The following is a 27,306-nucleotide window of genomic DNA, read 5'->3' as shown; positions in this document are numbered from 1 at the left end:
GCTTCAAAAAGCTATTGAACAGCAGTGAAGAGGGTATCCTATAGGACTCAAGAGGATTTGTGAAAGATAAGAGAGCAATACAGGATACAGAAAACAATGGGAGTAGATTTAATATGCCACAATCATTCAATCAGTAGATTTATATAGCACAACTAATCACCGAGAAGGTATCAAGGAACTTGAGGATCATGATCTTTCAGATGACTCAATTGAACAGCCAGGTCTTAAATGCTGTCTGGAATTCCGGTTCAGTGGTGAAGGTTCAATTCATACACGCCCTCTACTATGGAAGTGCCTTCCCAGTGTGTTCTTGCGGTTTGAGTGTCTGCCATTTATTGCAGTATTATCCTTCTACCTGTGTTTGGTACTCTTTTGTAACATGCACATGTCACTTTTCTCTTGTAACACACTGTTTGCTACCTCTTACATTTTGTTTGCTTTAGGTACTTGCACAAGTGCCACCATTGCCAAAGTAATGTTTGTTCTTGTGCTTGAGTGTCTGCCATTTATTGCAGTAGTATACCTCTACTTGTACTTTGTACGTGTTTGTAACTTGCACACATGCCACTTTTTCCTCCTGTAATGTGCCGTTTGCTACCTCTAGTATTTTGTTTGGTCACAATTGTCACTTTTGCCTCATGGAACTTAACGTTTGTTTTGTAATTTGTTCCCATGTGATTTGCTCCTCATGTATCATTACTGTTCCTATTGTGAAGCGCTCTGAAACCTTCGGATAAAGTCCGCGCTATATAAAAGCGCATTGGTTTTCGTTGTGAGGTAGGAGAAGGAGCACCCTCCTCTGCTGCTTCTGAGGGGTGTGGGTGCGTGAGAGGTAGCAGGATAGGTAAAACTCAACATTCCGATAATATACTGGACTTACAGTGTCGAAAGTCAACCTTGCAATACAAATGAGGAAAGGTAAGCAAACAAGCAACAGACGACATATGGGTTAGGAATGGATGCAATATGTGTGATATCCGGTACTCGCACATCTGCGGACTGCATTGTAATAACTGGCTTTGAGCATGCGCTGCTGGCAGCGGTGCAAAATCCCATGGTTAAAGAACACCAAGGAGTACAACACATTGTGAGCAGAATGCCTCCCGGCAAAAAGTAAAAGAAATCGTTTTTTGGTTAAAACACTAGTGGGCTAATAAACACCTCGTGAAACTTCCAGTCCGAATGCAAGAGCAAGGTTGCCAGCAAAACAACAATTAAATTCAAAGCAGAGAACAATTGCAACCAGAAATATCATTGTAATAGTTGTCTGGTGGAAGTTCAGGCCAGTGTTCTTGTAGGCTGGTTCTTGATACAGAAGTGCTTTGTTGGTGTGTATCGTCAGCTTGAATTGGCATCTCGTCTCTATAGGAAGCCAGTGGAGTTTTCTGAGGTGGGGGTGATGTGGGTGATGTGGGTACATCTGGGGAGGGTAGGGATGACTCTGGCGGCAGAGTTCTGTATAGCCTGGAATCTCTGCTAAAGACATTTCTTAACATGCAAAGTGTGAGATAGCAGGCAGAGGAGACTGTATTGATCTGGGACTTCATGGTCAGTTTGCTGTCCAAGATTATGCAGAGGTTTGTGACGTGGTCGGTTGGTTTGGGTGATGGTCTTAGTTCCGAGGGCCGCCAGGAGCCATTCCAAAGAGGCGTGTTGTGACCGAAGATCAGCACCTCTATTTTGTCCATGTTGAGCTCCAGGCAGTTGTCCTTCATCCACATATTTCAGATGCTTCACAAAAGATGTGTGTTGTAGTAAAAGAATATTGAAATGCTTTCAAGTGATGTCAACATAGGAAGAACTCTACTTGAATATTCACAAATAACATTTAGCTGAACATTGTCTCCCATTTAGGTAACAGTCATTTAACCAGAAAATCAGAGGCTAACTGGCTAGGACATAGAAAGTTTATTTTCTCTTGTTCCAAGTGCACAGATTTAAAAAATATAGTAACATAACCTCTTATGAGGTACCTTGTGGTCAGGTTGACAGACTAATTATCTAACGTATTACTTGTAATTAAGAATATACAGTATATGTTTTTATGTGTCTATGTACCAAACGTTACATAGGAAGTGCAATGCGGCCAACCAAAAAGAGGGTTTTGGAATCTATATGAGTTATAAAAAGCCAGCAACCCACATACCCAGTTGCACAGCATGTTAAAGAAGTACACATTAGCACCAAGGATCTCTTACAACTTTTTTGTATGGATATGGTTATTTTAAGCCCTAAAGCGGATAGAGTCAAAGCTTTCAGAATTCTAGAATCTGCATATATAATCGATCTGCATGTCAAATACTCCTGAAGGTATGAAGACAGAGGAAGAGTTAGCGGTGCATTTATAATGCATATTCTCGCTCTTTTTTCACTGAACTTTTATTGTCCAAGGATAGGAGTTTTAACCTTTGTTTTATATTTCCAGGAACTGAAGACTCGATTAGCAGGATGATAATGTCTACTTGGAATGGCTACTTTGTTGATTTAGGGATTTAAAGGACAGTAGAAGAATAACCTGCATTATGTTTAATATTGTTTACCTGGAGCAAAATGTTATTGGTAATCAGTATCAAGTGAGACAGCCAATACTGATCAAAATTGTATGCAATCAATTTCAAAAAGGTGTTATCTTACCTTTTATGTATGAAATTCAATAACGTTGCCACATGCTAATGAGGTAAGGAATTGAGGTATTGTATTGATACTAATAAATTGCATGCCCACGTGAGTTTTACTGATATAATAATGTGGGAGACATGCAATTTACTTAGTGGTGGTGAGATGCACTCCGGTTCTTCCGATCTGTTCAATATTTTACTTGTTTATTTTTTCTTCTTTGTCTTTATAGGCGTGCACGCCGGATTAGCGCTCCGCCCGCTTGCGCTTGCACATTCAGACGAACACATGGGGGACCTATTCTGATCCCACTCCAGCAGCACAGCCATCTCCATTACCAAATGAATCCAATAAATCAATTGTGTACTTGTATTCTTAATTTTTCTCCATTTTAAACTTCATTAGCTTCCTCTTTATCCATTTTTCTTTTTTTTTTTTTTTTTTTTTTTTTTATCGATTTATTATACCCATTTCCATTCAAAAATATCCATAGACAGGAGTTGTTTCCTTACAACACGACTTTATTAAAAAACCCAATGCATTTCGGTGTACAACCTTCGTCAGGGGTGTCTATAAAAATGATAAAATAAAAACAGTACAACCATCAGTTTAACAATAAATTACTGATTGCAATGTTAGTGCAAAGCTCATCATGCATTGATGCGAAAACTTACTTTCAAACATTCAGCGTGCGAATTTATCTCAATCGACTGTCATTATTTGCTTTTATCAACTGTGTCTACACACTCTAATCCTTATCAAACCACTTTCTTACTGTGGATAAACAATACGTACCTCAACACCTAAAACCCTCCCTATCTCGAAGTTACTTTAACATCGTTCCCTTATCTCCCCACGATATCTCTTGGTCTATCTTCAACTATTTGCTCTGGCATGATTTCCCTAGTGCGCTTACCGTGTCAAGATGTTTAAAGAAGGTAGGCTCGCTCGGTTCACATTTTTCAATGCGTTCATGTTTCATCAAGTGTCCCACGCCATCTTTAAATAAGAGGTCTACTTCCATTTGCTTTTATCTGCTTAATCAACTGTCAACCCCTCCCACTTTCATCTGGTGTGTGGTCACATGTCCCAGAGTGAACAACAAAACTCGGAGTATATTTAAAATGGGAGCGCACTTACCCTCGGGTTTTAAATGGATTCGCTTTTGCTACTACATTTCCCAGAATACTATATAAATGCATCATTTTCAACGTTTTGTTCTACCAAACACTATAAGCTGAATTTAAATATATCGTATCTAATAACTATCACTGAATGAATTACGATTCATTTGGTAATGGAGATGGCTGTGCTGCTGGAGTGGGATCAGAATAGGTCCCCCATGTGTTCGCCGGAGACATGCAATTGGCATAAATTAACACTATTAGGCATGTGATTTTGTCATGAGGACATTGCATGATTAATACCATGGACTATATTTTTTCTATGTCAATTGTTTCAATCAGCGGTTCCCAAACTGTGCGCCGTGGCTCCCTGGGGAGCCACCAAACCTAGCCAGAGGAGCTGCGCACCAAAACTTTAATGCATTTAATGTTGAAGGGTCTGTTGCCTGCAGTTAAACTAATTAGACTTAAATGCATGATGACGAAGATTTGTAAGTGACATGCCTACAACTATAACATAGTGCTTTATTGATGGCATGTTGAAGGACATGAGCTCCCTATTTCACTGGATCCCTGTGTTGCAACACTCCCAAAGTAGACAGAAGGAGCCTGATTTCTTTTCTTAGACTCGTTAATAGTTTTGTTTTTTCCAACTGCATTTTACACCAATGCAATTTATCAGAAAAGTACGGTTGTCCTGTCTATTAAACACACTAATTATTAATAAGTAATGACATTTGTACTTGAATCAAAGGTACTTCCAGTACACATTTCTTTCAGTACACACAGATTTCCAGACAGGCTGGCTCTCTCAAACACCATATAGGAGAAGCAAGAAAGAGGGACGTTTAAAAAAAAAATCTAAATAATGTATTTTAAGTGCATTGATTTGGAGCCAATTTTAGGGAGAAGACAGCAAAAATAAAGCTGTATGTGGTTTACAAAATCGCAAGTCGCCCTGATGAGAGAGGTCTATTGACACGTATGACATGGGTAGAAATGGAAGTGCATGCAAATATTCTTCAAGCGCAGACACACTTTGGCAATGGGGCCTGTTGGAACCTAAATATGTCAGGTCACCTAGGGTAGCCTGGCCTAGGGTAAGGCAATATCAACAGAGGCACATGTGTAAAGGTTGCAAGCCACCCAGCAGTAATCTAATGCAATATCACTCAAAAATGACACTACACCAATGTTTGTGTAAAAATACGAGCTTGTTTTATAAAAATATTTTATCTACTCTTCAGTCATTTTACATCTCAATATACTGTACAAATTGGTCAGAAGATTCCAGTTGACATATAACCTCAGTAGAATTCAGTTCAAAAGAAGTTGGTCTTCTACAGTGTTAGGTTTCTCACCCCAGTGGAGGCTCTCTAATTATATCACCAGAACGTCCACAACGTTGACACTTCCTCCACTTCAGTTTAACACATTAGAAATGTCCAGGTCTTAGAACCCTGGAAGGTTACCTCCCCTTGACAGTGCAACACCCTCCTCGCAAGAGATCAGTAACCCCAAGATGACAGTTTCAAGTTTCAAATGGAATGTTTCTATAACTCAATTATCACTTGCACATAGGTAAATAAAATGAGGTCACCGTTTCTTCTTCCCCTCCCCCTCTGTAAAAGAATCTCACACTTCAGCATTCAAGTTTATAACTTTCCGCAATTGCAGGACACTCCCCCAGTACTGTGGAGATTTTTCATAAATGCCTCCCTCTGAGCTTGTTAAACGTAGGCTTGTCTCCGGCTCTCCCGGGCCCTTCCTGACTCAACACAGAGATCCCCAGGAAATAGCGGGTAATGAGGGAGGGTTCTGTCAGGTGATTCCAATAAAGGGCTCAAGAGAACTCCTCCTCCGCTTCTCGTGTGATCCCCTCAGTCAAGCTGTTCTCCTCCCTTACACCTCCCCCTTACTTGATAATGGAGCGGAGGGTGGCGCTGACTCGGTTCCCCTCAGCTCTCCCGCCTCCGCTGCTACTCCGCTCACGAAGCACGCCCTAGACGCCTGGGCTCGCAGGGGGCGGCGACTGGGCTGAGGCAATCGGGGTTTCCGGCTCCCGGGCAAGACGCACTACTCACTGTCAGGATGCGAGGCCGCGCAGGCGCGGGTGATTAGTGTTCCCGCTTGGCGCCGCCTCACTTGCTTGCTCGCCTGCCCTGACACCGCTTCTGGGCCTGCGCTCTCTCTCCTCACCCTGCCGCACTATTGGAACTGCACAGAGTCGAACGCTCACTTCCTCCTGTGCTCAATGCCGCACAAGCTCCGCTGTCACTCGCCTCTCTACTGCAGCTTCCTGGAGGCGCAGGGCGCCACACCTCGCTCCAATCCGCTTCCACCAAAACACTGGTAGGTGAAGTTTACCAGGGGAATGTAGGGAGAAGGTCCCCAGCAGGAGCTAGGACAACGGGGGAAAGAGGGGCCAAGGGCTCAAGGGGGGGTCCTCAGCCACAGCCGGGCCAATTTTACAGAAGGCGGTTGGGAGGGTTTGGTCAGGGGCCAGAGGGGGAACGTCTCCCTGAAGTGGTTGTCTATCACACTGACAAACTAACTGCTTCCAGTGCGTCCTCCTCCTCACACCACTGCCTCTCTCCTCCAACTCCCTGTACTACACAAAATGGCTCCCTGACCCTTGCCCTTTTATAGCCAAACCACACAGGGTCCAGTAGGGTCCAGAAAGTTCTGGAAGGCCTAATGTTAACCTATGGGGCAGTCTAGAATGTGGCAGTTGGGGACAGTTGGTGGCCACCATTTTGTGAAACTCAGTAAATCCCTGACAGGAAAGGCACCTAAATTGAGGTGACTGTTTATGAGGGAAAAAGAGCACCTATCCCCCCAGGCCAACACCATAAAAATCTAGTGGACACAAAAATAAATAAAGGCATGAGGGGCAAAAAGGGGACAAAATAAATAATAAATTGAAGGGACTACGCAAAAAGTCAGACAGGTCTAACACGCGTCCCCCCCAGCTGAAAGTGGGGAGAGCTACCCAACCCCTTGGGAGTCCTCATCACTAAGGCGGAAATACCTAGAGAGACCGTCTGCATTGGCGTGGTCCACCCCAGGCCGATGTTCCACCCGGAAGTCCATTCCCTGTAGGGAGATGGACCACCTCAACAGCTTGGGATTCTCCCCCTTCATCTGCATTAGCCAACGAAGGGGTCGGTGGTCAGTCTGAACCAGGAAGTGCGAGCCACACAGGTATGGCCGCAGCTTCATCAGAGCCCACACCACCGCGAAAGCTTCCCTCTCAATTGCACTCCACTTCTGTTCCCGGGGAAGCAGTCTCCTGGATAAGAAGATTACAGGCTGATCCAGGCCCTCTTCATTCAGTTGTGATAACACTGCCCCAATGCCATGTTCTGATGCATCTGTCTGGACAATGAACTCCTTGGAGAAGTCTGGGGCCCTCAGGACCGGTGCTGCACACATTGCCTGCTTCAGTTTTTCAAAAGCTTGCTGACAAGCTTTCGTCCAAACTACCCGTCGAGGTTGTCTCTTGGAGGTGAGCTCTGTGAGGGGCGCTACAATAGTGCCATACCCCTTCACAAAGCGACGGTAGTATCCAGTGAGGCCCAGGAAAGCTCGGACCTCAGTCTGTGTCTTGGGGGGTTCCCAGGCCATGATTGCCTCAATCTTTGCCTGCAGGGGCTGCACTGTCCCCCTACCCACCAAGTGTCCAAGGTACACAACCGACCCCTGCCCAATCTGGCATTTGCTGGCCTTGATTGTCAATCCAGCTTGTTTCAGGGCCTGGAGAACTGCTTGCAAATGTTGCAAATGGTCCTCCCAACTGCTACTGAAGACAGCAATGTCATCCAGGTAAGCAGCGGAGAAACCCTCCATTCCAGAGAGGACCTGATTCACCAGCCGCTGAAATGTGGCAGGGGCATTTTTGAGCCCAAAGGGCATCACGCAAAATTGGAAGTGTCCCCCAGGCGTGGAGAAGGCTGACCTTTCCTTCGCTCCATCTGTCAAGGAGATCTGCCAGTACCCTGAAGTGAGGTCAAAGGTACTTAGGTATTGGGCAGCTCCTAGCCAGTCAATTAATTCATCCGCCCTAGGGATCGGATGAGCATCAGTCTTTGTAACTGAGTTCAGTCCCCGGTAATCCACACAGAACCTCAGTTCTGGCGTGGTGTCCGGTGGAGCGGCTTCTGGCACTAGCACCACCGGACTGGACCAAGGGCTGTTGGAAGGTTCTATAACTCCTAGCTCTAGCATCTTGGCAACCTCTCCATGGATGCTAGCCTTCACCTTGTCGGACAGCCGGTAGGTCTTCGACTTCACTGGTGGGCTGTCCCCTGTGTCCACATCATGGGTACACAGGTGAGTCCTTCCCGGGACAAGGGAGAACAACGTAGAGTACTGCTCCAGTATCTGGCGTCAGTCCTTCCGCTGTTCAGGAGTTAGAGCTGGAGAGAGAATCACTCCCTCCACTGACCCATCCTTCTCTTGAGACGAGAACAAGTCTGGGAGAGGTTCGCTTTCCGCTTCCTCTCCCCCATCAGTCACCATCATTAAGATGACCTCGGGCCTCTCATGGTAGGGTTAGAGTCGGTTGGCATGCAGCACCCGTAGGGGCTGTCGAGGGGTCTTAAGGTCCACCAGGTATGTGGCCTTACCCTTCTTTTCCAACACTTCAAATGGGCCTGTCCAGCGATCCTGAAGGGCACTAAGCTCTCCAGGCTCCATCACCCACACTTTCTGGCCAGGCTCCAATTCCACCTGGTGAGCATTGTGGTCATACCACTCTTTCATGACTGCCTGGCTGGCCTCCAAGTTGTCAGAAGCTTGCTTCCACAACTTCGCCATCTGGCTCCTGAAGGCCAGCATGTAGCTCACCACATCCTGGGGGGGGGGTTCCTGGGAGACTTTTCCCAACCATCCTTCACCAGGCTGAGAGGACCGCGTACAGGGTGCCCATACAGACGTTCAAAGGGGCTAAAGCCCACTCCCTTCTGTGGCACTTCCCTGTAGGAGAATAGCAAACAGGGTAGGAGGACGTCCCATTTCCTCCGCAGGCTTTCGGGCAGACTTCTGATCATGCCCTTCAAGGTTTTGTTGAACCTCTCAACCAGTCCATTCGACTGGGGGTGATAAGGAGTGGTGAACCGGTAGGTCACTCCACACTCCTTCCACATTGCCCGCATGTAAGCTGACATAAAGTTGGTCCCCCTGTCAGACACAACTGCTTTGGGGAAACCCACTCGGGTAAAGATCCCCATTAGGGCCCTAGCCACCAAAGGTGCAGTGACTGTCCTCAGAGGAATTGCCTCTGGGTACCGTGTGGCATGATCCACCAGAACCAGGATAAACCTGTGACCAGCTGTTGTTGGTGGATCTAAAGGCCCACCCTTTCAAAGGGGGTGCTAACGACTGGAAGTGGTTCCAGGGGAGCTTTCAGCTTCACCCCTGTTTTCCCACTGGCCTGGCAGGATACACATGTCCGACAGTAGGTGTTGGACGCCACTTTCATCTGAGGCCAGTAAAAGTGGAGGACAAGCCGAGCAAAGGTCTTGTCCTGACCTAAGTGTCCTGCCAAGGGTATGGCATGAGCCAATTCCAGCAGAAAGGCTCGGTATTGTTGCGGGACTACCAAGGCCCTTGATGAACCAGGTAAGGGTACCTTGGGTTCACTGTAGAGGAGTCCATCCTCCCAGTAAATGTGGTAGTGTCCCGTAACATCACCTGCTGCCTGGGCTTCAGCCTGTCGCCTCAGTCCCTCAAGGGTAGGGCACTCCCTTTGCCCCTTACAGAATTCCTCTCTGGGAGGCCCTCCCTCCACATGCCACTCAGCAGGGATGGGTAGGTCCTCCAGCGAGACTAATTCCTCCTCCACGGACTCCTGGTCCACCACCGCAGGTGGCCGATCTGTCACATGGGGTGTGGAAGCCGAAGCAGGCTCTTCCTGTCTTCGGGTCTGTCCCTTTTTGGCAGCGGGTTGGGCCATTGTTCCAGGCTCCAACCCAGGCGAACTCCCTCTCCGGGTAGTCGCAGACCTTGTGCTCACACAGGCCCAGTCAGGTGTACCCAGCATCGCAGAATGCGTCCGGTATTCCACCTCTCTCCAAGCGTTGTGCTCCATATCATTCCCCAGCAGACAATCAACTGGCACGGCAGGGCTTACGGCAACTCGAAGTGAACCTGCAACCCCTTCCCACTCAAAGGGAACCTCAGCCACGGGATAGTGGCCCATTCTGCCGTCAGCCATCGCGGCAGGGAGTAGTACATTGGGAACCACCTGCTCTGGAGACACCAGTTGACTTCTCACCATAGTCATACTGGCTCCTGTATCTCTCAAAGCCTCCCCTCTCTGGCCATTGATGGTGATCCATTGCCCATACTTAACAGTATTTGGGGGCACCTGGATCTTAGGAACCATCTCCCGTTCTCCCAGGGACACTAAGGTGACACCCGCCCACTCACCCCCCTTATCTAAGGGCAACTCCTCCCCGAGCGCTACACTAGCTACTCCCGGTGGTTTTCCTCCGGTGGGAGGGGGTGGTCTCTTTGGGCATCTGAAATCTCCCTTATAATGTCCAACACCACCACACTCAAAGCAGTGGAGAACCCTTGGCTGCTGGCTTTGGCCAGGATTAGGGTTTCTGGGCGGGTTTGCCTTAGGGGTGAAACCTGTTCCCTTTCCCTGGAAATTGTTTTGGGGACCTTTAGAGAACTCTCGCTTTTTATCTCCCCCCTCCTTCTTCTGGGGGCGCCCTGTCCGGCCTTTTGGGAATCCCCTCCAGTCCCCTTTGAGGACACCCGGGTACTTGCCCAGATGTCCGCCTCCTCTGCAAGCTTCCGGGGATTGGTCAGCTTGCTGTCCATCAGGTGTTGGCGCAGCTCGGGAAAGCATTTCTCGAGGAGGTGCTCTTTCAAAAATAGATCATACAACCCCTCATAATCCTTCACCTCACTGCCCTTTACCCAGCCCTCTAATGCCTTTCTTGCATAATCAAGGAAGTCCACCCAGTTCTGGGTGCTTAACTTGTGGCTCCCCCTGAACTTCTGGCGATACCTTTCTGAGGTAAGCCCAAACTTCCTTACCAAGGCTAACTTCATGGTGGGGTAGTTGGTTTGCTCCTCTGATTCCAAGGCCAGCCAGGTGTCCCGACCAGTAGGAGGCATGTACTTATACAACCCACCCCCCCAGTGCTTCTCCTGGATCCCATGGGCTCTTAAGGAGACCTCATAGGCTGCCAGCCACTTGGCTATGTCATCCCCCTGACTATAGCTGGCAATTATATCCTTAGGCAGGTAGGGTCTGGACTCCCTGGTTGGTTCTCTGGTTTCGCTGCCACCATTTGGAGTTGGGAAGGGTCCCCGTTGCAGGGCCTGGAGTTCTAACTCTTTTAGTTTGAATTCATGAGCCATTCTCCGCTCTTCCTTCTCCTGTTCTAACCTCCTCCCCTCCCTCTTTTCTTCCAACTCCATTTTTGCTATTTCCCACCTTAACAGTCTATCCTCTCTCCTGTCAGCTAACTCGGTTTCTGACAACCCTCTCGATGACACACTGCTGCCCTCCCGTGAGGTTGCCTTGGGGCTGATTGACATCTCACCCACCCCCGGGGAACATTCCGCAGTCCTATCAATGACAGTACCTATGTCCGATTCCTCCTCTTCCACCGTTACCTCCTCATTGCGCGCTTCCACCCAAGCCCTCAAACTGGTCTGGAGTTCCCCCTTCTTGGCACCACGCTTAAAGAACACTCCCAATTGTTGACAGAAATCTTTTAGCTGGGCCAATGAATAAGTGTCCAGTTTTTCCAGTGCAAATTCCATTTTGCAAAAGGGCAACACAAGGTTGAGCACACAAAAAGAATAGAGTGGCAAGGGCAACCTGAAGCTACCTCCACCCACCACCAGGAACAAATTTGGAAAAACAAAAGTAAAAATTAGGAGGGCCGCTAGGAGAAAACTCCAGGTGTAGGCTAGTGGATTACACTAAATTACTACAGAGTAGTTGCAACCACAGTCAAGATCCCACCGCTAGACACCAACTTGTTGGAACCTAAATATGTCAGGTCACCTAGGGTAGCCTGGCCTAGAGTAAGGCAATATCAACAGAGGCACATGTGTAAAGGTTGCAAGCCACCCAGCAGTAATCTAATGCAATATCACTCAAAAATGACACTACACCAATGTTTGTGTAAAAATACGAGCTTGTTTTATAAAAATATTTTATCTACTCTTCAGTCATTTTACATCTCAATATACTGTACAAATTGGTCAGAAGATTCCAGTTGACATATAACCTCAGTAGAATTCAGTTCAAAAGAAGTTGGTCTTCTACAGTGTTAGGTTTCTCACCCCAGTGGAGGCTCTCTAATTATATCACCAGAACGTCCACAACGTTGACACTTCCTCCACTTCAGTTTAACACATTAGAAATGTCCAGGTCTTAGAACCCTGGAAGGTTACCTCCCCTTGACAGAACAACACCCTCCTCGCAAGAGATCAGTAACCCCAAGATGACAGTTTCAAGTTTCAAATGGAATGTTTCTATAACTCAATTATCACTTGCACATAGGTAAATAAAATGAGGTCACCGTTTCTTCTTCCCCTCCCCCTCTGTAAAAGAATCTCACACTTCAGCATTCAAGTTTATAACTTTCCGCAATTGCAGGACACTCCCCCAGTACTGTGGAGATTTTTCATAAATGCCTCCCTCTGAGCTTGTTTAACGTAGGCTTGTCTCCGGCTCTCCCGGGCCCTTCCTGACTCAACACGGAGATCCCCAGGAAATAGCGGGTAATGAGGGAGGGTTCTGTCAGGTGATTCCAATAAAGGGCTCAAGAGAACTCCTCCTCCACTTCTCGTGTGATCCCCTCAGTCAAGCTGTTCTCCTCCCTTAAACCTCCACCTTACTTGATAATGGAGCGGAGGGTGGCGCTGACTCGGTTCCCCTCAGCTCTCCCGCCTCCGCTGCTACTCCGCTCACGAAGCACGCCCTAGACGCCTGGGCTCGCAGGGGGCGGCGACTGGGCTGAGGCAATCAGGGTTTCCGGCTCCCGGGCAAGACGCACTACTCACTGTCAGGATGCGAGGCCGCGCAGGCGCGGGTGATTAGTGTTCCCGCTTGGTGCCGCCTCACTTGCTTGCTCGCCTGCCCTGACACCGCTTCTGGGCCTGCGCTCTCTCTCCTCACCCTGCCGCACTATTGGAACTGTACAGAGTCGAACGCTCACTTCCTCCTGTGCTCAATGCCGCACAAGCTCCGCTGTCACTCGCCTCTCTACTGCAGCTTCCTGGAGGCGCAGGGCGCCACACCTCGCTCCAATCCGCTTCCACCAAAACACTGGTAGGTGAAGTTTCCCAGGGGAATGTAGGGAGAAGGTCCCCAGCAGGAGCTAGGACAACGGGGGAAAGAGGGGCCAAGGGCTCAAGGGGGGGTCTTCCGCCACATTTCACAGAAGAAGAAGGCGGTTGGGAGGGTTTGGTCAGGGGCCAGAGGGGGAACGTCTCCGTGAAGTGGTTGTCTATCACACGGACAAACTAACTGCTTCCAGTGCGTCCTCCTCCTCACACCACTGCCTCTCTCCTCCAACTCCCTGTACTACACAAAATGGCTCCCTGACCCTTGCCCTTTTATAGCCAAACCACACAGGGTCCAGTAGGGTCCAGAAAGTTCTGGAAGGCCTAATGTTAACCTATGGGGCAGTCTAGAATGTGGCAGGTGGGGACAGTTGGTGGCCACCATTTTGTGAAACTCAGTAAATCCCTGACAGGAAAGGCACCTAAACTGAGGTGACTGTTTATGAGGGAAAAAGAGCACCTATCCCCCCAGGCCAACACCATAAAAATCTAGTGGACACAAAAATAATTAAAGGCATGAGGGGCAAAAAGGGGACAAAATAAATAATAAATTGAAGGGACTACGCAAAAAGTCAGACAGGTCTAACAGGGCCTACATGCATAGGGGTGCTATCTAGCACTGTAAGTGGGATAAACAAGTTTGAGAAAGTACTATAAAAATGGCATGGGCAAAGAAGTGTAACTAGGAATATCTTATTAGAGGCGCCACCTTAGTAATATGAAACACCCTGCGTATATGATTATAATACCTTCCTCAGCTTCATCCCAATTATTTTCAGGGAGATAAATTCAAGTGCTCCCGAGGCCGGGCTTACATCCCACCCACTCTCCCAAAAAAATAACAGTGGGGAGCCAGGGGCAATGGCCAATGGGTCAAGGAAGCCGAGGGTCAAAAAAGTTTGGGAACCACTGGTTTCAATGATTGTGGCACCATAGTAGTTTTTGACAGTTTTTTACTTACTGCACATTGTAAAAAAGAAAAGACTAAGGGGCATATGCAGCAAAGCTTTTTGCGATCGCAAATGGTGCTATTTGCAAAAATCGGCCATTTGCAATCGCAAAATGGGCTTTTGCGATGCATGAAACTATTTGGCATACGCAATTCTGGCAATCACAAATTTTTGCAATTTTCCAAATTTCGATTGCAGTCACGGAATCGCAATTTGCGATTCCTTAAATGCAATGCAAGAAGCACTGTGAAATAGTGATTCCGCTATTTGGGGCCGAGCAATTGAACTGGTCGGTAATTTGCAAAAACTTTGAAAAAGGCACTAAAGTGCATTTTTCAAAGTTTCATGTTGCACACACACATACCCTTGGGGCATATGTGTGCGCAACATGAGTGTACATCACAATTTCAGGGGTGCAACAGGGTGTCTTTTTGACACCCTTGCACCACTGAAATTGCATGCGCAATTTGTGAGTACCTATTGGTACTCACAAATTGCACATGCAATTTCCCATTCATTCCTACGGGGAATGGGAAGCCATTCCTTATTTGCGACTCACAATTTGTGACTCGCAATTAAGGAATGTTTAGGAATCGCTACTTTTTATAGCGATTCCTACATGAATAGGCTTTTGCGAGTCCTCAATTGCGATTTCCTAAAAATTGCAATTAAGGACTCGTAAAAGCATGTCTTGATGCATGTGCCCCTTAGGTACTTACAAGGTTAGCGAGTTTTGTGTCGAGCTCAATTCTGCGCTCTCAGCATAGTATTTTTTCAGAGTTAACTTTATATAAGCTCGGGCATTACATCAGTGAGTGATGCATCCGACCCCACCAAAAAGTTAGGAACATGTGAGAGACGTTTATATACACATATACAATTTATGTATAATATACATATACATCTCTCTGTTCTGCCAGAAATAAACATTGATGAGCAGCAAGCAGTTCCGGAGTGGCTCGCCTTTGTTCTCGTCTCAGAAGGGAATTGGAAGTGTGTTTTGAATATATATATATATATCTAAGCACACACACACACACATACTCCCTAAAACACAGTTAAAGTATAGTTATGGTTACAAATGAAAACCTGAAAAACATTGAAATCCACAGGTATAGGACCACAATCTATAAGTTACTTAACACCCATGCAAATCATTCCTGCACGCGAAATGTAATGAAACACATGCAATTACAAATACTGGAAATCATCTTGCAGATGAGATCATATTGCCCTTACCACTTAGACAGAGACGACTATGAATTTAATATCATGCATTGGTTCGAATATATGTAGTTGTTTAATTACATTTTGCTTTTAGGCATTGTTATTCATCAACATAACTAATGTGAGCCATAATCAGTGCAGATAGGGTGCGAGTTATGGTTTGCATGCTGTTATATAGGCTATCCATTGTGGTCCTAACTGTAACTTCCTTTTAACTTTAGTTTGTAAAGGGAATTTCGAAGTTAAAAAACAAAAAACGATGGTAATGTGTTATAACCAAAGTTAACCAGAACTTCACTTTAACCTTTGTTTGTTTTCAATCAATTTTAGAGGTTTTTGTAGACACAGCTGAAAATAAAAATTACATCAACATAATTTCTGAAATTTTGTGTTACGTTTATCATGAACTGATAACATTATGCCACTGCATAATTGCCCTACAATTTGCAGCAAAAATATATTGTGGGAGTGCAGGAACACAAAATCAACCAGAACATGAGCTGTTGTTTTTCATGGCAATTCTGTATTTTGAGCATATTTTTTGTGCAAAATGCATCTTTGGAACAAAAATTGTCACGAGGTTGAGTCTCTCTAAAATAGTGTGTTAAATGAAATATTGTTTTTCATGTAATTACACATAATTTCGAGTAATGTTGCAGAAATGTGCATATTTATGCATGAGCAAATTATGTAAATGTTGTACACCTGTAGGTCTTTGATCATAGACCACAAGTAACAGATCCCTGCACTCCACCAACCATTAGCGGGCAGCCCCAACTGTGCCCAGCCATTGACCCTGCACCAACCCCTCAGCAGGCAAGCAACCTCAAATATGCATGGAATTTTGGCCTTGCATAGCAGGGATGGGCTTCAACGTTTGGCCTTCAACCAGACCCAGTGCACAAACATCCTGAAGGAGGCAAATCGTTCTGCATATGGACTTCGATCATGTGCCGCAGTGGTTGAAAACTGGTGGCCAGACCCTGCATTCAACTTGCAGTGGACAGCCAAGTCCTGCTGCAGAAGTACTACAGCTGTGTGTAGTAGGGGTTGACCGTGTGGTTCCACCATGCTGCAAGTGACCACCCTCTGCTGTGCATGGCCTTTTTTCAGGCTCAGTGGGTTTTGGCAGCATCGAATGGACAGAGGCCAGGCCCTGCTCCCAACTTATTGCAAGTGGCCAATGCTCTCTTTTGGACATTGGTCAAGTGCTGCAGTAGTGCACTGAATAATGTTTCCCCATTTTCTGTTAGATTTGCAAATCCAAAGCTGGATTTGCACATGTTTTGGAGCCTTTCCAGGTCCCGCCGACCCAGGAAGGTCCACAATACCGGACTGTGGCATAGGATTAAAAAATCCTGTGAAAGAAACTATTTTTTTAACATTCAATTTATTGCAAGCAGTGTCACTTTGGGCCCCCAAATGGACCTGAGAGTGAGGGTAGTTTTAACTAGGTATGGACGATAAATTCTGTTTCACCAGGAGGGCGATAAATTCTGCTTTGCTGGCGGAGTTTGGTGAGTTTTGCCGACTCCGCATTATGCTTGTAATGCAGAGTTGCGGCAAAATTCCGCCAACCACCATGTGGCAGAGTATTTTCTTGCACTGCTCTCCAATGGTAAGTTGGTGTGCGAGAGTGAAAATTGACACCCTCTATCATGATTTTCAGGTGCTGTGGCACCCGGCGAGATTTTCTCAACGTGAGCAGTAGCGACCGTTCGCGGTGAGAATGTGGCCGCTCATAGTGAGAAAGCTGCTGCTCGAATAACAAAATCTACTCGAGTGGCAGCGGAAAAGCATCACTCTGTGGTGCACTGCGTGGTGCTGTTCACGCTCATTTTACAGTATGGAACAAGCTCCCGGCGCTAAAAATCAGAGCAAATTGACAAATTGCAACGAGAGAAGTACACTGTTGAAAGCGTGGAAAATTACCTTCAGGACTGTACCCAGGGCTGATGGCATGACTCGCATTGTGCCATGGGAGTGCTTCCTGTGGAGAATTGGTCTTGAAATTAGGGATAGTGTGCCACTTCTATCTTGCCTTTAGAGAGAGAGCTTCCAAGAATAAGCTCTGTCTTTAGTAGCTTTATGCTACTTGACTCATTGATCGTCTAGAAACTTCTTGGGAAGACTCCACATGCTGACACCTTTTATCCCTTATTTGGAAAATGTTTATTTAGGGATGTCTGTGACGGCCAGTTAATCAGAGCATGGCAGATTTGTGAATTAATGGTCAGGAGAAAGGGCTCCTGTGTCTAATGGTTTTGACTTGGATTCATGAATCCTCAATGGATATGTGAATTAACGGTGCATATATCTGTAAAATGTAATTTATTTTGCCCAGACAGTAACACATTTTAAAATGGAAAATGTCTCTTTCGATAATGGAAGGTTGTTGTGTTTCACACAGGAGAAGGCCTGGGAACCAATGACAAATTGCAACGAGAGAAGTACACTGTTGAAAGCGTGGAAAATTACCTTCAGAACTGTACCCAGGGCAGATGGCATGACTCGCATTGTGCCATGGGAGTGCTTCCTGTGAATAATTGGTCTTGAAATTAGGGATAGTGTGCTACTTCTTCCTTGCCTTTAGAGAGAGAACTTCCAAGAATAAGCTCTGTCTTTAGTAGCTTTATGCTACTTGACTCATTGATCGTCTAGAGACTTCTTGGGAAGACTCCACATGCTGACACCTTTTATCCCTTATTTGGAAAATGTTTATTTAGGGATGTCTCCTTAGTGTTAGAGTATGGAAAGATTTAATGCTTTTCACTCACAAACCCTCAATGCAGGGGGATTTTTACTCTGCTTCCTGGTTTTTTGTATTTTACTTCTTGCACTAATTGTATTGCTTATGCTGCACACTCTAAACTGAATGCGCAGATTTGACTTCATGCTAACTTCTTTGCATTTCTACACTCTCGTATTGAGGTGTCCTTATGTCCAGTTATTTTTGGCTTTGTAATAAAACTAACTAATCTTCAGTAGTTGTTTGTGGGTTGTTATGTATCCAAAGGAGTTGTCAGTTAATTGATTGTTTTCTAAAAACTTTTCTCCCCTTTACACTTTTATGCTGAGAAAAAGAACCATCTGATTGTGATTCTAGGACAGTTCTAGAACTTAAGGGCCTGACCCTTTCAGTTGGTAGCACAGAGTAGGATGGTTTGCTCATGAAGTAAGGGGGGAATCCAGAAGTAGACGAGAATAAGTGGAACCTAGAACCCCAAAGCTCCAAACTAGAGCCCAATGATTTAGAACGGACGGTGACGGAATCCTGCGGAGATTAACAGAGTTTGATGGTGCGGCGAGATCAGTGGCTGAAGGAAGAGTGAGTGTTAACAGGGCATATGTGGTGTGTTAGATTGTGGGAGTGATTTGATTCTGTGACGGCTTGTGGAGCTCAAGTGAGAGATAAGTGAATGTGGATTCTGGACGAACGTGGTCCAAGGATTGAGATTTGAGTTGCAGGTCCCAAAGTGGCCTAAGTTCCTGGGATATTTTAAAAGGTGTAGTAGACACAGAGATTGTGATTGTCTGACTGAAGAATTGAGGAGTTGTTATGAAACACCATTGACATTTCCACCTAAGACTGTGAACTTTGTGTGAATGGGACACATTGTTATCATATGGTGGACCTTATGTACATGGGTGAGCTATACTGATTCGGGTAATCTGCGCTGGTCGAGGGTCACTGTGTGTGAATATACTTGAGTGGTTGAATTCTATTGATCCTTTTAGAGGGCAATTATGGATTTAAGATGACAGTGTGAGTGAATGTGCACGAAAAGATTGTGAAGGAGGATGAGCCAATGCGAGGAACGAGAGTGACATCAGAGTGTGTTGCGCTGTGGTAGGTCAGTTGGTGTAACGCCGCGCTGGGATTGGTTGGTAGTCATTGAGAAATTGTGATTGGAAAAAGATTTTTCCATTGTAATCTATTGAACAAAATTGCAATTTGGAATCATGCGATGTTTTAGGGTATTGGGGGATCTTTTCAGGGGGGATACTCCAGCACATTATATGGCGACAAACATTGGGCTCTGCACTATAAATTGAGATCAAATCTTATGGTATGCTAGGTACTGCAGTGATAAGGTGGATTCTAAACATAGTAGGATAAAGGAGAAATCCATGCTGGTTCAAATGTGAAATGTACAGAAGGGAGAGCAGGTGCCGACAATAGTGGGCACCGTAGTTCATGGTGAAGTGAGCGTTGCTGGAAGTGTTCAAGTAACATCAGTTGCAGGGTCGACGGGACAGGGAAGAGGAAGAGGTGTCCCCATAGATCCCAAAACATGGATAGATGTTGCTACCCCGAAGAAGAACACTGCCTGTCATTTGTCTGACAAGATCAGGCCATGGAATCGATAGTGTCACCTCAGTCCTGTGAATCATGTTCAGGAAGGCGGACTAGGCCAAGATTGCTTAATGCAGGAGGGAATCAGAATCAGTTAGTGCAAGTGCCTCAAACTCGGAGAATCTCGCAGGGCAACCAAACCTACCATCTGATGCCCTTAATGAAAGCGCTGGATGGATTTGAACCAGATCCATCCTTTAGACTGTGCCTGAGGGGGAGGAACACTGTACACTTGTCGCAGCCTAAGAGGTAGACCAGAGTGGACCATATGTAGAAGCAGAGGTAGATGGTCATCCCATTACATTCATGATTGGTACTATTGAGAGTTGCAGTAGCCCCAAACCTACCCCTCTCTGGAAAGTCGATCCAGGTTGTAGGAGCCTCTAAAAAACAGAATGATAAATCCTTCGACAGAAGAGGTACCAGTGAAAATCGAAACCTTTCAGGATCACCATCAGTCCGTGGTGTGTGATTCAAGTCGAGTCTGTTTGCTAGTTAGCGACTTTTTGTGAAAATTGAATTGTACCATCTATTGCACACCATTGGGAATCGAGTTGCAGCGAAATTATAAGGACATTATTTCAAATTGGCTAATCATAATCATTACAAAGCCATGTTTCCTTTCGCTGACATTGGAAGACATGCTGTTGTATTTGAGAGACACCATCTCTCCAGTGGTATGGGACTTCTCTCGGGTGATAATGGGAAGTCCATGCAGCACTCCTATCATGGAATTTCAGAAGCTGAGTGGGAAATATTGCATTGTTCAGGACCTGCAGAAGGTCAATAACATAGTCATTCCCTGCTGTCCCCTGGTACTGAATCCTTCTGTGATCCTATTTCAGATTCCTTGTGAGGCTGAGTGGTTCACAGTGATTGACCTCTGCCAAGCATTTTTCTCCATCCCCTTGCATGAGGAGAGGCAATATTTATTTGCTTTCCGTCTGGAGAATCGTGTCTTAACATGGTCTAGTTTCCCTCAAGGGTATACTGAAAGTCCCTCCATATTCAATCAGGTCTTGAGTTCTTGATTCTGCCCTAAAACTCAGTGTTAGTCCAGTACATTGACGTTCACTTCATTGCATCAGAAATGCAGGAAGCTTGCAGGGACGATACTCTCGCCTTACTGAACCATCTGGCTGACAATGGGCACAAGGTGACTTCGAGTAAGCTTCAGTACTGTTTAAATACCGTGCAGTATTTGGGTCATCGAATTTAAAAAGGCAAGAGGAAAGTGTCACCAGAACGAGTCAAGGCGATAATGAAAATGAATCTGCCCAGTACACAGAAAGAGGTCAGGATGTTCTTGGGAATGGCTGGCTACTGCCGACAGTAGATTTCTAATTTCTCCTTGATGGCACATTCTCTGCAGATGGCGACCCACAAGGGTGTGTGTGTGATCTGGTACAGTGAGATAACAACTATTTGCTTGCCTTCTTGGAGTTGCCTGTGTCGTGCTCCACCTTTAGGAATGCCTGATTACAACAAGGCCCTCTCATTATTCTGCCATGAACAAGAAGGTTGTGCTCTTTCTGTACTCACCCAGGCACATGGAGGTGCCATTGATCAGTGGCCTAGTTCTCAGTTACACTGGATCCTGTAGCTTTGACGTTGACTAGATGAATCAAATCCGTTGCTGCAACAGGTGTCATTTGTCAGGTTTCGCCGTTCTGTCCCCAGGATTGTATTGATGCTCAAAAGGGGCCCGCCTCTAGATCATCCCTAGTCTGGCTATGGTTCACAGACTCTAAAGGAGATCAAGCGGGGGAAAATAGGATGTCCGGAGGGGAACAGCTGGGCTGATGGAACTGGAGACCTGCAAGACACACAAAGCACGAAATAAATGGTATATCCCCTGTGATACCAACTCCCTATATTAGGAATGCTTAAGAATAACACCTCACCTGTAATACTAACAGGAAAGACCGTAGCAAGAGTGAAGTAGAACGGGCTTCTTCTCATTCCCTAGGGATGCCTTTATTCATAAAGAAAAGAAGAAAATAGTATTACAGGCTTCTCTTCTCTTTTCCCAAAACCGTTATTGAGGGTGAGCTAGATTAACCTACCCTGAATCAGGACTGAGGATGACCTTGAAGCCCATAGAAACAGCATAGCCTTCTAATCCACTCCTCTCCAAATACACAAAAGAAAGTCAAAAGATGAACCCACAGGTTCATTCACCAATTATATTCTTGGTACCCCCTCCTAGGTGTGTATCAATGATTAGAAATCAGGAGTCCTGAGAATGGCATATGAAATGTCTCACACACCCTTACGGCTCATGCACACCATGCCCTTAGAGAAAATGTTATGCTCGAATGCCCGAGCACAAATGCAGCCCAGAACAGTACAAAATAAATAATGGCCGTTGCAGATCCTTCTCTGCAAAAGCAACACAGAGAAAACACTGTCTTTACGATGAAATGTCAAGAACCCTTAACGTCCTGAACCAACTGAAAGAAACAACCCCCACCACGAGACCTGAACCAGGGGATCCGGTAATCAGATGCGGGCGCTTCCTAAGCCCCACCGAGAAATCCTCATAGGTTCACAGGTAGCGGAGACTGACGAACAGCGGGTGTTTCCAGCTCACACCCGGACGAAAGAACGAGAGGCGAGCACTCAGCACGCCGCTTCGGGCGCTTCCAAAGCCCCGCCAATTAATCCAAGGGATTGCACACAAGGAACGTGAAACAACTCTGGCAAGCCAAGTACACAGAATAATCGGCGCCGCGTTCTCTGGTGACGCCGTATTAGTCTATTTCCTGTCGCCTGACGTCATACTGCCGCGCCATCTCAGGCGTCATGGGAATTGTAGTTTTTTGACCTTGCAGGTCCGTATCTACCGCAGGCAGTGATCTACCAGCGGCCGGGGAAGCCTGACAGAGCGCCCCTCCCCACCGCAAGGTTCACTGACTGCCACCAGGTTTGCCAGGATGCGCTCTGTGGAACTCGCGCACCAGTCTGGGGGCATGCACCGCAGCCACCGGCTCCCAGGAGTCCTCCTCAGGCCCATAACCCCATAACCCTTCCAGGACACCAGATATTGGAGCCTCCCACGCACAATCCGGGAGTCCAGGATGCGTCTCACCTCATATTCCACATCACCACACACACTCACAGGGGGAACAGCACGCCCACTAGGACGCCCAGCAGGTTTGAGTAGGGACACATGGAATACCGGGTGTATCCTGAAATGTGCAGGAAGACGCAGCTTCACAGCTACAGGGTTGTCGTGTCTGATCACCTGGTAAGGGCCAATAAACCGGGGGTTGAATATGCTGTACTTGCGGAAACGGATGTTGCGAGTAGATAACCACACCCAGTCACCTTTGCTGTACTCCGGACATGACCGGCGATGTTTATCAGCCTGAGCCTTGTTTTTCTGTTTCGCTCTTACCAAGTTATTTCGTGCTTGTGTCAATGTCTTCCGCAGGTGCACCAATCTGGACCGCAACTGAGGAATTTTAATCCCAGTGGAAGGGGCACTCAAAGGGGCAAATCGTGGGTGAAAACCATATGTGCAAAAGAACGGGGTGTACGAGGTAGAGGAATGGATCGCATCATTATACGCTACCTCAGCTGTCCACAGCCTATCAACCCATGCCTCGGTGGTGGTGTCAACAAAACAACGCAGATATTGTTTGAGAGTCTGATTTAACCTCTCGGTCTGGCCATCCGTTTGGGGATGAAAGCTGGTGGATAAAGAAGAGGTAATACCGAGCTTTCCACACCATGCCTTCCAAAACCGAGCAGTAAAGTGAGCCCCCCTGTCGGACACAATAACCCTGGGGAGCCCATGCAACCGGACCACATGTATGAGCAACAGAAGGGCTAGTTGGCAAGCCGTAGGTACCCCTTTACTAGCGATGAAATGGCCCATCTTAGTTAGATAGTCTACGACTACGATGATTGTGGTCATGCCTTGGTCTTTGGGGAGTCCCACCACGAAGTCTACGGAGAAGCTTTCCCAGGGACTCACAGGAGTTGGCAAGGTCTGCAGCAGTCCTTGTGTGGGACGATGATCGCTCTTGGCCTGAGAACAAATAGTACACTTCTTGACCCATGCAAGCACGTCAGGGCGGATGGTTGGCCACCAGAAAGTTCGAAGCATTTTCTCCAGTGTCTTCAATCCTCCCGTATGGCCGGCACATGGAAGATCGTGACACCACTGGAAGGCCTGTTTCCGTAACGCGAGGGTGGGAAGGAGCAGTTGAGGGCCTTTCCTTGGCAATCCCTGCCGTAATCTCCACTCAGGATGTAGTCTTATCCATGTTTTCCATGCAAAGGTTTGTATGCCTCTCTTAATCCTGTGCAGGAACTCCTCTGTCTGTACCGCTCCTACCACCTTTATGGGTTCAATGATGCTTTTTTCCGGTGTGCAGCGCACCACCTGGTTGTTCTCCTGACGAGTCAGTGCATCCGCCTTCCTGTTTTCACTACCTGGACGAAAAGTGACCAAAAAATTAAATTCAGAAAAGAATAACATCCAACGTAGTTGTCTGGGGGTTAGGTGACGGGTTGCCCTCATAAATTGTAGGTTCCGGTGGTCGGTATATACTGTAATCTGGTGAGAAGCCCCCATTAACCAATGCCTCCATTCGACGAATGCATCCTTTATGGCTAGGAGTTCTTTCTCCGCTATGGTGTAATTGCCCTCGGCAGAGTTTAGTTTGCGGGACATGAAGGCAATGGGGTGCATATGGCCTGTATGCAGATTACATTGTGAGAGAACTGCCCCGATTGCATGTTCCGAGGCGTACTCGAAAGGTATATTTTTTCTGGTTAACCTAGTGAGCGGAGTCACCTTTTCTGAGAAGTGGGAGATGAATCTCCTGTAGAAATTTGCAAAACCTAGGAGGCTTTGAATGTCCTTGACACTAGTAGGGGTAGGCCACTCCACAATTGCTCGAACCTTTCTCTCTGCCATCACCTGTCCAGTAGGAGTGAGCATAACCCCTAGGAATTCTACGGTTGTCACATGGAATTCACACTTCGTCAGTTTGCAGTACAGATGATGTTGTTGTAGTGCTTGGAGAACCTGACACACATGTCCTTGGTGTTCTTGGTCGTTGTTGGAATAAATGAGTATGTCGTCTATGTAGACTACTACAAATATGTCTAAGAAGTCCCTTAAAACTTCGTTCAGGAAAAACTGGAAGGAGGCCGGAGCGTTACAAAGCCCAAAGGGCATCACGAGGTACTCAAAAAGCCCGTACCGCGTCTTAAAAGCTGTTTTCCACTCATCGCCTTGTCGCATGCGTACCAAGTGATAGGCTCCTCTGAGGTCCAGTTTTGTGTAGATGTTAGCTGCTCGTACTTGCTCCAAAAGCACAGGTATCAGGGGAAGCGGGTACTGGTTTTTGATGGTTATGGCGTTCAATGCCCTGTAGTCGATGCAACAGCGTAGTTCCCCGTTGGCTTTAGGTATAAAGAAGAGTGGGGAGGCCGCAGGGGACCTTGAAGGTCGAATGAATCCCAACTTAAGGAGAGTGTCCAAGTATTCCCGAAGATGCTCCGTTTCAGGTTGAGAGAGAGCATATATTCTCCCACAAGGGATCACTGATCCTGGCACCAACTCGATCCGGCAATCATATTCCCGATGTGGTGGGAGCACCTCGGCCTTGCTCTTGCTGAAGACATCCCCGTACTCCTGGTAACACCTGGGTAGCGTCACTTCTTTTTCGGCGGCAGTAGACACGCAGTGTGTGAGAGCCAGAACCTCCGCAGGTCGGACGTTGTCCCCAATGCATTGCTCTTGACAGTACGTTGAGAGGAACTCCAAAGACCTTTCCGTCCACCGAATGGTGGGTTCATGTTTCTTTAACCAGGGGAGTCCCAGGATCACCCCATATTGAGGTGCATAGATAAGGTTAAACGATAGTCGCTCTCTATGGTAACCCCCATACCAGAGCTCATACTCTGGTGTGTGGTGCGTGATTGGACCGGATTCCAGAACATGTCCGTCCACAGCGAACACCGCTTCCGGGACTAGTTTCGTAACGGGAGTTACTCCCAGTCTTCGAGCTTCCTCGATATCCATGAAACATCCGGTAGCGCCCGAATCGACCATAGCTCGGATGTTTTTTGGGGTTTGATCTATCCAAATTTCCATATCCAAAAAAAAATAGATGGTTCCCCGTGGGTATGTTTTCTGTTACCGAAGGGATGAACTGGATGCTTGAGTCGCTCCCTTCCACTAAACTCAAGCTTTGGAGTTTTCCGGCTCCTTTTCCACGGAGGACACAGCCATTTGCCCGGTACGATAACGACCTCCTTTAGGTTTCACTGGGCATTCGCGCAAGAAATGCCCTTTTTTGCCACAGTAAAGACAAAGCCCATTTTTTCGCCGATAGTCTCTTTCATTGGGGGTCAAAGACGCTCTGACGGCCCCTATTTCCATCGGTTCCGTCTTTCCTTCTGATTTTTCACCACTGGCCGGTTTATCTCCCAGGGCTAACGGTCTGTCTCTTCTTCCTTGTTCTCCCCTCCGTTCTCTTAACCGGTGATCCAATCTCATGGCCAAATTGATTAGAGCAGCACACGTGGTAGGTTGAGGGTCGACCTGTGCAATGACATCCTTCAGGTTTTCTGTGAGTCCCTGGTAAAACAAGACCGTTTGCTTCTCTTCAGGCCAATCGGTTTCGGACACTAATCTCCGAAAGTGATTTAAATATGTGACTAGATCTGAAGACCCCTGTTTGAGTAAGAGCAGTTCTTTGTCTGCCGAAAATGTTTCAGCTCTCCTGTCGAACGTCTGTTCGAATTCAGCTCGAAACAAATCCCAATCGTACAGGATGGGGTTGTTAGTTCTAACAATAGGGACAGCCCACTGCGCTGCTTCTCCACCCAAGTAAGAAATCAAAAAGGAGACCCTTGCTTGATTGGTCAGGAAGCTTTTAGGTTTACATGTGAAGTGTAACATAACCTGGGTCATAAAAACCTGTACCTTTTTTCTGTCCCCGAAGAAACGTTCAGGGGGGGCCAACGGGACTGGAGAAGGCATTTCCACCACTACCGAAGCAGGCTGAGGGCTACCTGCATCAAATGGGTTTCGTTGTAAAGCATCGACCCTAGCCTGCAGGGCAGCCGTTTCTTGACGAGAAGCAGCGAGCTCTGTCTGTACCCGGCCTAAGGCCTCTAACACGTCGTCTAGTGAGGCCATCCCAACCTCAATACAATCAGGGGGACAAAATGTCGTGGGCCGATTATTCTGTCAGGTTTCGCCGTTCTGTCCCCAGGATTGTATTGATGCTCAAAAGGGGCCCACCTCTAGATCATCCCTAGTCTGGCTATGGTTCACAGACTCTAAAGGAGATCAAGCGGGGGAAAATAGGATGTCCGGAGGGGAACAGCTGGGCTGATGGAACTGGAGACCTGCAAGACACACAAAGCACGAAATAAATGGTATATCCCCTGTGATACCAACTCCCTATATTAGGAATGCTTAAGAATAACACCTCACCTGTAATACTAACAGGAAAGACCGTAGCAAGAGTGAAGTAGAACGGGCTTCTTCTCATTCCCTAGGGATGCCTTTATTCATAAAGAAAAGAAGAAAATAGTATTACAGGCTTCTCTTCTCTTTTCCCAAAACCGTTATTGAGGGTGAGCTAGATTAACCTACCCTGAATCAGGACTGAGGATGACCTTGAAGCCCATAGAAACAGCATAGCCTTCTAATCCACTCCTCTCCAAATACACAAAAGAA

The sequence above is a fragment of the Lissotriton helveticus genome, chromosome 2_2 (genome assembly GCF_964261635.1).
Source record: "Lissotriton helveticus chromosome 2_2, aLisHel1.1, whole genome shotgun sequence".
Taxonomy (NCBI): domain Eukaryota; kingdom Metazoa; phylum Chordata; class Amphibia; order Caudata; family Salamandridae; genus Lissotriton; species Lissotriton helveticus.
Note: the sequence above shows the minus strand (reverse complement) of the source record.